The sequence below is a fragment of the Bos javanicus genome, chromosome 25, assembly GCF_032452875.1.
Source record: "Bos javanicus breed banteng chromosome 25, ARS-OSU_banteng_1.0, whole genome shotgun sequence".
In the NCBI taxonomy this organism is placed as follows: Eukaryota; Metazoa; Chordata; class Mammalia; order Artiodactyla; family Bovidae; genus Bos; species Bos javanicus.
The window spans coordinates 28839158-28852201 of record NC_083892.1 but is presented as its reverse complement, the minus strand read 5'-3'; the positions used below and the strand labels follow the sequence as shown (position 1 = coordinate 28852201).

Sequence of the window (13044 nt, the reverse complement as noted above, 5' to 3'; positions counted from 1 at the left end):
AAATATCTTAGGCATTACAATCATTAGTGGCCCTCCTAAGCTCACAGTACGTAAAGAGACATATGCACACTATATCTGTACTATTAAAATGCCATGGGGTTGGGGCAACTAGAGAAACAAGTGTCTTAAAAGGCATCTGAGCAGGTGAGTGGCAGAACAAGAAGGAGGAGCAGGACAAGAGGAAGAAGCAGACAAGGAAGAGGAAGTAGTTTGAGAAACACTAGACTAGATAATGTCTCAAGTACAGTAAGTCCCCTCTGTGCCAATCGTCAAGTCATGAACTTTCAAAGATGTAAACGTGCATCTAGTTCCAGCAAGGAACCACAACCTGTTCCATCAACGTTAGGCATGAGTGAAATTGCAGCTTGCCCTCCATCTCCTATTGCTGACAATCCTTCAGTTCCACCATCTCCCACCTCCTCTCCCTCCTCCAGTTGGTAACCCCTGATGCCAGCCCCTGGATGCCAGCTGTTGTGCTGTACTAGTATAAGATGAAAAATGTTTTCTTTATTTTTTGTGTTTGTTTTTTATGTATTAGTTGTGTGGAAAGTATTATAAACCTATTACAGTATAGTATGATATAGCTGATTGTGTTAGTTGGGTACCTATGAACAAATTAGACTTAAGAACAAACTGGACTTACTAATGAAACCTGTTCATATGTAGGGGACTTACTGTACTATGGTTCTCCTTCCAGGGACCTCCTTCTGAGGTGCTGGTCTAGTAACAATGGGCATCACCCCAACCGTCTGTCACCCAGGGCAACGGTTCATAAAGGTTTAGAAGCTCGAAGGTGTGGATCATTCTTTTACAAAGACCTCATAAGACCCTATCTAAAATACATCCACTGGGCTGGGTCATACAAGCTTCTGGCCGGGGTGTAGTAGGCACTCTTACTTGGGAGCTGAATGGAATGGGGATGGGGGAGGTCCAGAGTATGTGCCAAGTATATTTCTCAGTATATTAGGCACCTGAGGACCAGGAGGATGAGGCTGTTTTTAAACAATCTAACTTTCAGGTAAGAGGAAAGTGATCACCCACCTCTCTGAAACCTCCCCCCAACCCAGGTGATGGGAGAGCAGCATGTGGAACTGGAGTCCACACAGAACCCTGGTCAAAGTCATCAGGGAGCACTCACAGATGGTGCCCTTGGCTGAGAACATCAGCCTCAAAGCTGACAAATGGAATTGATGCTTCCAACCATATCCTGACCTCGGTGAAGGGAGCAGCTTTTTTGCTCCCGAAACCGCTGACCAGAAGGAAAGAGCTTGGGTCATGGTGAGCAACCCCAGGGTGGTGCCAGCTACAGTGCAGGGGCACAGGGGACTTGGCAGAGCCTTTCTGCTAGTTGGAGGAGAGGTCTGGTTCATGGAAGGATTTGTTTCTAGCTATTAAGCAGAAGACATTTGGAACCTCAGATTTCTTATTGGTCAAAATGTGATTCTCTCCTCCATTTTTTTTTTCCATTATCAATGAGCCAAGGGAGATTTCTGCAGGCCCATAGTTGGAGAAATAAGAGGGATGCCTCTTTGACTTTGTCTATGTCTCTTGGGATCTTCTCAGCTCTGGCTCCTGAGCATGTGCATATTGCACATTTTCTGCAGACCCTCAGTACACAGAGTCCTCCTTCACATACACAGCTCGTCACTGGTCTTGCCAGGAGTACAAGATTCTATTCAGATGGAGACTGAATAAAAGTCCCCTTCAGCAGATCCTAGTTTAAAGGATAGACAGGACTGGGAACACTCCGTAAGCTTTCAAAGCTGCTCCTAGCAGTCTGGCCCCACGTCCACCTCACCCTACCCCACCCTGCATCCATCCCAGGAGTGCTGAGAAGAGTATAATTTCAGACATATCTCCCTAAGTTCCTTATACAAAAACTAGCCGCCGGCAGAGGCAAAGTCTGGGAAGTCTGGTGATGATCTTAACATCTAACATACTGAGCATTCACAATGCCATGGCATCATTGGAAGACATTGCACAGCCTAGTTCACTGAAGTCTGCCAGTAGCCCATTTTACAGATGAGAAAACTGATGCACAGAGAGGTTCAGTAACTTGCAGAAGCTCACACAGAGGAGCAGAGCGGTGATTCCCAACCCAGCAGCTTGCCTATGCTTTTGCCTCCTCTCGGGAGGCCAGGTGATGTATGACACTGTCAGGAACACTAATTCATCTGACCCCAGTGTTCCCTGGCTGGGGAATGCTGTGGCTTCTGGCACAAAGAGGCAAATTGAAATCTAAGTTGTCTTTTTGTCTAGTTATCAAGTCTCAGGGCAGCTGCTGGAGGCCTTTATTAAGCATTTAAAAGAGTCATAATAAGTAATAGGAAATATTGATTTAACATTTGCTATATGCCAGACACTGAACTCGAGGTCTGACATATTATTGTGTTTGATTCCATCCCAACACTGTGAATAGGTTCTGCCCTTCCACATTCTACCCTTGAGAAAACTTCACCAAGAAGAGGTTAAAAGGAGCTGGGTCAAGGCTGGTCAGCTAGTATATGCCTGCAGAGGGATCAACTTGGAACTCTTGATTTAACCCCCACGTTGCAAAGCCTCCCTCTATGTCAGAGGCCCCAGTACAATTCCTGTTTCAGGTTACACCTCTCTGCAAAGTCTGAGAGTATAGTATGTTTTCCTACTGAGCTTTTAGGAAGGAATTTAGTGGGAACTGGGAAAATGGCCTTTAGAGGCTTTAACACAAGTGACCACTGTCTGAAAGCTCTTTGTTCCCCCAAATTGCCATCCTGCCTGCAATGAGGGTCTCAGTAATTCTCCTTGGAGGGTCAGTTCTCAGAGGATCCAGGTCTCTCCCATACAATCCTATAGGCACCCTCTTCCACCAGGCCTGGCAGGGTGACATCAGGCAGGGGACATTCACGTGTCCTCTAAAGACATCAGGCTGGCATTCACGTGTCCCCTAAAGACAGACCGGACATCTTCCCAGACCGCCCTCCCCGACCCTTCACAGAATGCAGCGACCTCCGAATGCAAAAACTTCATTTGGTTAAATCATTTTACGAATCTTTAACAGTAAGTGCAGAGCAAAACAATGAAACTCACTCCAATAAGGAATCATTCCTAACCTCCCCCATGCTTCCAATATTATGATCCACTTAGCAAGACAGGCAGGAAGCTAACCTGCCCAGGACCGCATCTGATTGCTTCCCACTGCTATGTAAGTCAGAGTAATGAACTTGAACGAGGGCAAGAAGCTGCGGGAGGGCCAGGACTGCACAACATTCGTTAAGACCAACCAGGTGAAACTTTCACCAAGAGGTAAAATAACAATAAAAATCCCTGCAAAATAAAAGGAAGGAAAGGCATATTCAGAAAAAATGATGGGTAAAGAAGGGTAATGAGGAGATAGCTTGGGAGGAAGAAGAAATGTCTGCTTGAGACTCTGTTCCAATCAACTGACTCAATTCCAAAAGCATGGAGATGTGAGGTGTACGGTGGGGCAAGAGAGGGATGAATAGACACAGGCTTACCCTCCAGGAGGTTGCAATCCATCACCCAGGGCAGAATCTAGTAGGGGCTGGGACTGACCTAAAAGCATTGAGCTAGGGCAGCACCACAGTAGGAGCAAAGGCTCTAATTTGGAAATTCTCGATGGCTCAGGAGTGAGCTGAGAAACAGAATATTTCCTGCCATATCAGTAAACAAGGATATCACAGTCATCGGCAATTGCAGCCCTCCAACATGAGCCAGTGAGCCCCGAGGAAATTCAGGGCTGAAAAGAACACCTGCCATCTAGCAGCCAATAGATTGCAGGCACTCCCTGTGGTGAGCCCTGAGGGAACATAGGGTGTGAAAATACAGGATACTGGCCCCAGATAGCTCAGGTGCATACCTGAGGAATGATTTCAGTGAGCTTAGACTCTTGCATTTTCCCATACTTAGAAAAGTGCTAAATGCCTTAACTCGAGATATCTGGTTTTCTTCAATTAATAATAATATTTTGATGTTCCTGATAACCTGCGCATTATTGAAATATTGTTGTTGTTGTTTAGATGCTAAGTCGAGTCAGACTCTTCGTGACTCCATGGATTGTAGCCCACCAGGCCCCTCTGTCCATGGGATTTCCCAGGCAAGAATACTGGAGTGGGTTGCCATTTCCTTCTCCAGGGGATCTTCCCGACCTGGAATCAAACCCATCTCCTGCATTGGCAGGCAGATTCTTTACTGCTGAGCCACCAGGGAAGTCCCTTATTGCAATATATCCTAGCTATTTAGCCTATGTATTTAGTTCTTCCCCTGGTCTCCTCAGAGTGGTTTCTCGGGGCTCTCTTTAATGCTGTCTCCTGAGCTACAGTCCTCATTTTGCCCCAAATAAAACTTGACTTGCAGCTCTCATGGTGTGCACTTTCTTAAAAGTCAACAGAACCCTTAACCCGTAAGGGAGGGGAGGTTCTAGCAAGCTGAAAGAGGAGATGAGCATCCTGAATACTTCATGGACCCCAGGAAGGATGTCGTGTGACTGGAGCAGTAACCACCCTCCCTTCATGCTGGAACAAGGACTCCTGTGGGAAGAGAACAGGACAAGATAAGCCCTGCTTGTTTCTGATGCAGCGTCAGTGGGAAGGGTCCAAGTGGGGAGTGAGAGCATCACCCCATCCACCAACTCCACCCAGTGAAATTTGTGTGCCTAATGCTGAGAAGGCAATGGCAACCCACTCCAGTGTCTTGCCTGGAGAATCCCAGGGACAGGGAAGTCTGGTGGGCTGCTGTCTCTGAGGTCGCACAGAGTCGGACATGACTGAAGTGACTTAGCAGTAGCAGTAATGCTTCCACATCAACCTCTTATAATGTATTAGGGACTGAACTGTGTCCCTCCAGAATTCACTGGTTGAAGCCCCAACTCCCAGTGTGACTATATTTGGAGACAGAGACTTGAAGGAAGTGATTAAGGTTAAGTGAGGTAATAAGGGTGGGACCCTAATCCAATAGGACTGGTATCCTTTTAGGAAGAGAAACAGGGACTTCCCTGGCAGTCCAGTGGTTGGGACTCAGTGTGTCCACTATAGATATCATGGGTTCGATCCCTGGTTAGGGATCTAATATAGACCTCAAAGCGGCTGGTGACACAAGCAAGGTTCTTCCTTGTGAAGGCTTGACTGTGGGCAGCAGGCTGGCTCAGCCACTATTCTGGAAGGACTAGCATGTTCTCTCCATCCTCTGCCTCTGCGCTCAGAATTTTACATACTTAAGTCCTCCTACTTCCCAAACTGCCCAATCCTCAACCTGTCTGTCAAAGCAGCTCCAAGGCGCAGACAACCCCAAGCAGTGCACCTGCCACCAGCAACCTAGCATCCCGGGAAGCCTGTTTCTCATGGGAGCTGGACGTTAAGCAGAGCTTTTACACCTCTTATGCATCCTAGAATGATAGAAAAGATGCTTCTACTTCCGCTTTATATCCAAATGGGAAATTGCAATTGACCACAGTAGAAAGTGGGCTTCCCAGGTAGCACAAGTGATAAAGAACCACCTGCCAATGCAGGAGATGTCAGAGACATGGGTCCTATCCGTGGGTGGGGAAGATCCCCTGGAGGAAGGCATGGCAACCCACTCCAGTATTCTTGCCTGAAGAATCCCATGGACTGAGGAGCCCTGCAGGTGGGCTACAGTCCATAGGGTCACAAAGAGTCAGACACGCCTGAAGCAACTTAGCACGCACACATGCACAGTAGAGAGCTGAGGGATAGTGAGATAAAGGAGGGAGTTGGTGGAGGGTGGAGACATGTCCTAGCCTTGGCACTGCTCACTCTCACTTCCCTTCCGAACAGGACCAGGAAGTAATCAATAAGGCTGGCTCTCAGGAGGTGTGCAAAGTTTGTGCTCACAGCTGGGGCCCATGCTCCTCTGGTATTGTTTCTCATCTATGCTATGGGTCCATCCAAGCCTAATCTGCTTAGAGTTAGCGCAGCCATGCTACCTCCTCTCTTATTTTCTGCATACGGATATAGCCCACGGGCAAGGCTGAATATACACAGGCACTTTTTTCCTTATTCCTATTGCTCTTATATTCACATCTTCCTCGGGGATCCATGTGGAAAAGAAACTGTCAAAACAAGACAGACCATGCATCTTACTAGCACCAAACTCGCCTTCTACTCCAATAGCTGCAAGGTCATTTCTAACCTTCAGAGAATAGTGTTGACTAGAAAGTTTCGGATCTGAAGTACATCAGGGAGTGAGTTATGAGAAAATGGATGCAGTGACTTCAGAATAATCTTGACTTGAGGATCACAAGGAACAGATACTGAGCACAGTTTTATGGACCTGTTGGTCCTTTGGATAAATGTCTATTTAGTTCCTCTGCCTATTTTAAAAATTTTTTTTCTATTTTATGTTGTACAGATGTTTTGGTGTGGACCATTTTAAACGTCTTTATTTAATTTATTCCAATAGTGCTTCTATTTTATGTTTTGTGCTTTTGGCTGCAAGTCATGTAAGGGATTTTCAGCTCCCTGACCAGAGAGATAAGTCAGCCTCTCCCATCAGGAAGCTTCCATAAACCTCTTATCCTTATCATCAGAGGGCAGACAGAATGAAAACCACAATCACAGAAAACTAATCAAACTGATCATATGGACCAGTCTGGCAACCCACTCCAGTGTTCTTGCCTGGAGAATCCCAGGGACGGGGGAGCCTGGTGGGCTGCCGTCTATGGGGTCACACAGAGTCGGACACGACTGACGTGACTTAGCAGTAGCAGCAGCAATGTCTAACTCAATGAAACTAAAAGCCATGCCGTGTAGGATCACCCAAGACAGATGGGTCATGGTGGAGAGTTCTGACAAAACGTGATCCACTGGAGAATGGAAGGCAAACCACTTCAGTACTCTTGCCTTGAAAACCCCATGAACAATATGAAAAGGCAAAAAGATAGGACACTGAAAGATGAACTCCCCAGGTCGGTAGGTGCCCAAAATGCTACTGGAGATTGTGGAGAAGTAACTCCAGAAAGAACAAACAGATGAAGCCAAAGCAAAAACAACGCCCAATTGTGGATGTGACTGGTGATGGAAGTAAAGTCCTATGCTATAAAGAACAATATTGCATAGGAACGTGGAATGTTAGGTCCATGAATCAAGACAAATTGGAAGTGCTCAAACAGGAGATGGCAAGAGTGAACATTGACATTTTAGGAATCAGTGAACTAAAATGGACTGGAATGGGTGACTGTAATTCAGATGACCATTATATATACTACTGTGGGCAAGAACCCCTTAGAAGAAATGGAGTAGCCATCATAGTCAACAAAAGAGTCTGAAATGCAGTACTTGGGTGCAATCTCAAAAATGACAGAATGATCTCTGTCCGTTTCAAAGGCAAACCATTCAATATCACAGTAATCCAAGTCTATGCCCTGAACAGTAATCCTGAAAAAACTGAAATTGAATGGTCTATAAAGACCTACAAGACCTTCTCGAACTAACAAGCCCAAAAGATGTCCTTTTCATTATAGGGGATGGAATGCAAAAGTAGTAAGTCAAGAGATACCTGGAGTAACATGCGAATTTGGCTTTGGAATACAAAATGAAGCAGGGCAAAGGCTAATAGAGTTTTGCCAAGAGAATGCACTGGTTATAGCAAACACCCTCTTCCAACAACACAAGACAGGACTCTACACATGGACATTACCAGATGGTCAATACCGAAATCAGATTGACTATATTCTTTGCAGCCAAAGATGGAGAAGCTATATACAGTCAGCAAAAACAAGACCGGGAGCTGACTATGGCTCAGACCATAAACTCCTTATTTCCAAATTCAGACTGAAATTGAAGAAAGTAGGGAAAACTGCTAGACCATTCAGGTATGACCTAAATCAAATCCCTTACAATTATACAGTAGAAGGGACAAATAGATTCAAGGGATTAGATCTGATAGACAGAGTGCCTGAAGAACTATGGACGGAGGTTCATGACATTGTACAGGAGGCAGTGATCAAGGCCATCCCCAAGAAAAAGAAATGCAAAAAGGCAAGATGGTTCTCTGAGGAGGCCTTACAAATAGATGGGGAAAGAAGAGAAGCAAAAGGCAAAGGAGAGAAGCAAAGATATACCCATTTGAATGCAGAATTCCAAGGAAAAGCAAGGAGAGATAAGAAAGCCTTCCTCTGTGATCAGTGCAAAGAAATAGAGGAAAACAATAGAATGGGAAAGACTAGAGATCTCTTCGAGAAAATTAGAGATACCAAGGAAACATTTCATGCAAAAATGGGCTCAATAAAGGACAGAAATGATATGGACCTAACAGAAGCAGAAGATATTAAGAAGAGGTGGCAAGAATACACAAAATTATACAAAAACAGATTTTCACAACCCAGATAATCACCCAGGTGATCACTCACCTATAGCCAGACATCCTGGAATGCGAAGTCAAGTGGGCTTTAAGAAGCATCACTATGAACAAAGCTAGTGGAGGTGATGGAATTCCAGTTGAACTATTTCAAATCCTAAAAGATGATGCTGTGAAAGTGCTGCACTCAATATGCCAGCAAATCTGGAAAACTCTGCAGTGGCCACAGGACTGGAAAAGGTCAGTTTTCATTCCAGTCCCAAAGAGAGGCAATGTCAAAGAATGCTCAAACTACCGCACAGTTGCACTCATTTCACATGCTAACAAAGTAATGCTCAAAATTCTCCAAACCAGGCTTCAACAGTATGTGATCCATGAACTTCCAGATGTTCAAGCTGTATTTAGAAAAGGCAGAGGAACCAGAGATCAAATTTGCCAACATCTGTTGGATCACAGAAAAAGCAAGAGAGTTCCAGAAAAGCATCTACTTCTGCTTTATTGACTATGCCAAAGCCTTTGACTGTGTGGATCACAATAAACTGTGGAAAATTCTGAAAGAGATGGGAATATCAAACCACCTTAACTGCCTCCTGAGAAATCTGTATGCAAGTCAAGAAGCAACAATTAGAACCAGACATGGAACAACAGACTGGTTCCAAATTGGGAAAGGACTATGCCAAGGCTGTATATTGTCACCCTGCTTAGTTAACTTATATGCAGAGTACATCATGCAAAATGCCAGGCTGGATAAAGCACAAGCTGAAATCAAGATTGCTGGGAGAGATATCAATAACCTCAGATATGCAGATGACACCACCCTTATGGCAGAAAGTGAAGAGGAACTAAAGAGCCTCCTGATGAAAGTGAAAGAGGAGAGTGAAAAAGTTGGCTTAAAGCTCAACATTCAGAAAACGAAGATCATGTCATCTGGTCCCATCACTCCATCACAAATAGATGGAGAAACAATGGAAACAGTGACAGACTTTATTTTCTTGGGCTCCAAAATCACTGCAGATGGTGACTGCAGCCATGAAATTAAAAGACGCTTGCTCCTTAGAAGAAAAGTTATGACCACACTCAGTTCAGTTCAGTTCAGTTCAGTCGCTCAGTCGTGTCCGACTCTTCGTGACCCCATGAATCGCAGCACGCCAGGCCTCCCTGTCCATCACCAAATCCCGGAATTCACCCAGACTCACTTCCATCGAGTCAGTGATACCATCCAGCCATCTCATCCTCTGTCGTCCCCTTCTCCTCCTGCCCCCAATCCCTCCCAGCATCAGAGTCTTTTCCAATGAGTCAACTCTTCGCATGAGGTGGCCAAAGTACCGGAGTTTCAGCTTTAGCATCATTCCTTCCAAAGAAATCCCAGGGCTGATCTCCTTCAGAATGGACTGGTTGGATCTCCTTGCAGACCAAGGGAATCTCAAGAGTCTTCTCCAACACCACAGTTCAAAAGCATCAATTCTTCGGCGCTCAGCCTTCTTCACAGTCCAACTCTCACATCCATACATGACCACAGGAAAAACCATAGCCTTGACTAGATGGACCTTTGTTGGCAAAGTAATGTCTCTGCTTTTGAATATGCTATCTAGGTTGGTCATAACTTTCCTTCCAAGGAGTAAGCGTCTTTTAATTTCATGGCTGCAGTCACCATCTGCAGTGATTTTGGAGCCCAAAAATAAAGTCTGACACTGTTTCCACTGTTTCCCCATCTATTTGCCATGAAGTGATGGGACCAGATGCCATGATCTTCGTTTTCTGAATGTTGAGCTTTAAGCCAACTTTTTCACTCTCCTCTTTCACTTTCATCAAGAGGCTTTTGAGTTCCTCTTCACTTTCTGCCATAAGGGTGGTATCATCTGCATATCTGAGGTTACTAATATTTCTCCTGGCAATCTTGATTCCAGCTTGTGTTTTTTCCAGTCCAGCATTTCTCATGATGTACTCTGCATAGAAGTTAAATAAGCAGGGTGACAATACACAGCCTTGAAATGTACTCCTTTTCCAATTTGGAACCAGTCCATTGTTCCATGTCCAGATCTAACTGTTGCTTCCTGACCTGCATCCAGATTTCTCAAGAGGCAGGTCAAGTGGTCTGGTATTCCCATCTCTTTCAGAATTTTCCACAGTTTATTGTGATCCACACAGTCAAAGGTTTTGGCATAGTCAATAAAGCAGAAATAGATGTTTTTCTGGAACTCTCTTGCTTTTTCCATGATCCAGCAGATGTTAGCAATTTGATCTCTGGTTCCTCTGCCTTTTCTAAAACCAGCTTGAACTAGACAGCATATTAAGAAGCAGAAACATTCCTTTGCCAACAAAGGCCCATCTAGTCAAAGCTATGGTTTTTCCAGTAGTCATGTATGGATGTGAGAGTTGGATCATAGAGAATGCTGAGCACCGAAAAATTGATGCTTTTGAACTGTGGTGTTGGAGAAGACTCTTTAGAATCCCTTGGACTGCAAGGAAATCAAACCAGTCAGTCCTAAAGGAAATCAGTCCTGAATATTCATTGGAAGGACTGGTGCTAAAGCTGAAACCACTTTGGCCACCTGATGCAAAGAACTGACTCATTTGAAAAGACCCTGATGCTGGGAAAGATTGAAGGCAGGAGGAGAAGGGGACAATGGAGGATGGGATGGTTGGATGGCATCACCAACTCAATGGACACGAGTTTGAGCAAGCTCTGGGAGTTGGTGATGGACAGGGAAGCCTGGTGTGCTGCAATCCACGAAATGGCAAAGAGTCAGACACAACTAAGCGATTGAACTGAACTGAACTGACCAGGGATTGAACTTTCATTCTCTTCACTGGAAGGTGATGTCTTTACTTCTGGACTCACAAGGAAGACCCCATTTTCCAATCCGATTATTTGGGTGTTTTGGTTACTGTGTTGGACGACGTTGTTTAAGGATACAGCCTTGCAACTAGTGGAGAAATAAGTCCCAGAGGTCTTATACACACTACAGTGATGGTAGCCGACAAAAGTGTATTATAAACATTAAACTTGCTAAGAGATTAGGTCTTAATTGTTCCCCAAACTGGACAAAAATAATTGCACGGCATGACAGAGGTGTCAGCTAATACCAGTCTAGCATATTCCATACTCCACTATAAGTGAATGTTGCTCGGTCGTGTCTGACTCTTTGCAACCCCATGAACTACATAGTCCGTGGAATTCTCTAGGCCAGAATACTGGAGTGGGTAGCCTTTCCCTTCTCCAGGGGATCTTCCCAACCCAGGGATCAAACCCAGGTCTCCCACATTACCAGTATAAATGTATCAAATAAAAAAGAATGAGGATAATCTCTAATGTGTCTTCATTCAACTTTCCATAAAAAAATCCATGAAACTAGAAAAAGACCAAAAAAAAAAAAATCACAGAAGTTTAAAACCTGAGGCTACCCATCAACCACGTGAAAAAAATCTAAGGAAATGTTTGCCAGCCACAGCGCAAGTGAAGCAGATGGAGAAATAAAACGGGTCATCTGTGCAGGCTACACTCTTGGAAAGGGAGCTGCAGCACCTGCCAAGAAGTGATGGGAAGAGCCATGAGCATCACTCTCGGTCCTCGCCAAGCTCGGAAACCCAGACTCTGCGAAACCTAGAGACCCAGGCAACCAGCTCCCAAGTGTGTATGCCTGGGCTGCTAGGAAGTCTGGCACCTTGTTCTTGTTTCTTGTCATCCTTTTCTCTCCTTCTCTGGTACCTCCATTTGTAGGTAAAACCCCAGCATAGCACACGAGGAGAAGTTCCAGCACTGGCCAGCATTGTGCTACAGGCTCCAGTCTCCACGCCCTAAGCAGGGGGGAGACTGTGGGAACCCAGAGTGTAATAAGTGTTGGGAATTGTTATCATTGTTTAATATGCTGCTTCTTGATCATGATTCTTATCTTTTAACTTTTGGGAAGCTGCATCCCAAAACATGTCGGATCTTAGTTCCATGCCCCCTGCATTGGAAGAGCAGAGTCTTAACCACTGGATCAAGGGAAGCCCTTTGATCATGATTCTTTTTTAAAAACATAAATTTATTTATTTTTATTGGAGGCTAATTACTTTACAATATTGTATTGGTTTTGCCATACATCAACATGAATCTGCCACAGGTGTACATGTGTTGCCCATCCTGAAACCCCCTCCCACTGATTATGATTCTTTAACCATAAATGCTTCTCAGATTTAAAGAAGTGGTGAGTGTAAGCATGAAAACAAACCCTGCCCAGTATTCTTTTACTGAATACTTATTAGTCACCAAAAACTACATGAGGTATGGCACACTTCCTCCCCATAAGTGGATATTCTGAAACTCAAGTGGGAAAAGAAGGTGATCAGTGACACCCACACAAATGATAGTTGGTTAATTCCAGGAACCAGGTCTCCACATTAAGAACCGAAAATGAAGGGAAAAAATATGGGTGAGTTCAAAAAGAGAGGAGAAACATTATCCTGAATACCCAAAGAAAAATTTACTCCTGAAACTCATTCACTATTAGAGAAGAAGGCTTAAGGAACACCTGCTTGTATTCCCAGTATGATAGATGAAAGCAGCCCTGTGCAGGACTTCCCTGGTGGTCCAGTGGTTAAGACTCCTCCCTCCCAATGCAGGGGGCCCACATTTGATCCCTGATCAGGGAACAAGACCCACATGCTGTGACTAGAGATGAGGCATGCCACAACAAAGATCCTGCATGCAGCAATGACAATCCCATGTGCCACAACTGAGACTCAGCACAA

The 13044-nt window shown here is 44.7% G+C and overlaps 1 protein-coding gene across 5 annotated transcripts in view; it reads right to left on the bottom strand.

Moving 5' to 3' along the window:
- Positions 1-13044, bottom strand: part of CALN1 (calneuron 1) — a 536579-nt gene that overhangs the window by 187305 nt on the left and 336230 nt on the right. The gene's annotated exons all lie outside the window — the stretch shown is intronic.